Consider the following 674-nt stretch of genomic DNA (forward strand, 5'->3'; position numbering starts at 1 on the left):
TTTATGTCCACTAACTTCATTCCTCTGGATATTAAAAGAACTAATGACTGCATGATGACAATTATCATAACATTGAATTAAGGAGTAACATTTAATTTTCAACAGGAACCCCTTCATATGATCTTGACACAACTACGATTCTTTGGGAATCTCCAACATAACTTACTGCACTTCATATGTATATTCATAGTTTACACAAATGTATATAACAAAGTCCATCAGAAGGAGAAGCACCTCACCCATTCTCAAGTTAAGATCAGTTTTTAAAAGCTGCATTCAAAATTCTGAGAAATCCAGAACTGGCATCATGGCGTAATTGACAGAAATGTTTTTCTCTTAAAAAACGAGCTTGTCAAATATTTCCTCTTATACAAGCATTACTCACTTATATTTCTTCTTTCATATCACAGACATCTCAGGCAATGTTCATTTATAATAAAAACTTCACAACACAATTCTATACTGTCAACAGTCTAATTAAAAACCTAGTTTAAAGACTGAGAGAAGGTAAAAAAGAAGATACAAAATAAAAGAATATAATAAAGAAAAAGAAAGAAAAATAAATATTGGTATATTGTCCACTCCAGGAGGCAGTTTTACACATTTTTTTCAAAGAAGAACTGTGATAAAATCCTAAGAACTGTGATGGGTTACTTTCAGCAGAAACTATCTTT

Source organism: Penaeus monodon, chromosome 23 (assembly GCF_015228065.2).
Source record: "Penaeus monodon isolate SGIC_2016 chromosome 23, NSTDA_Pmon_1, whole genome shotgun sequence".
NCBI lineage: Eukaryota > Metazoa > Arthropoda > Malacostraca > Decapoda > Penaeidae > Penaeus > Penaeus monodon.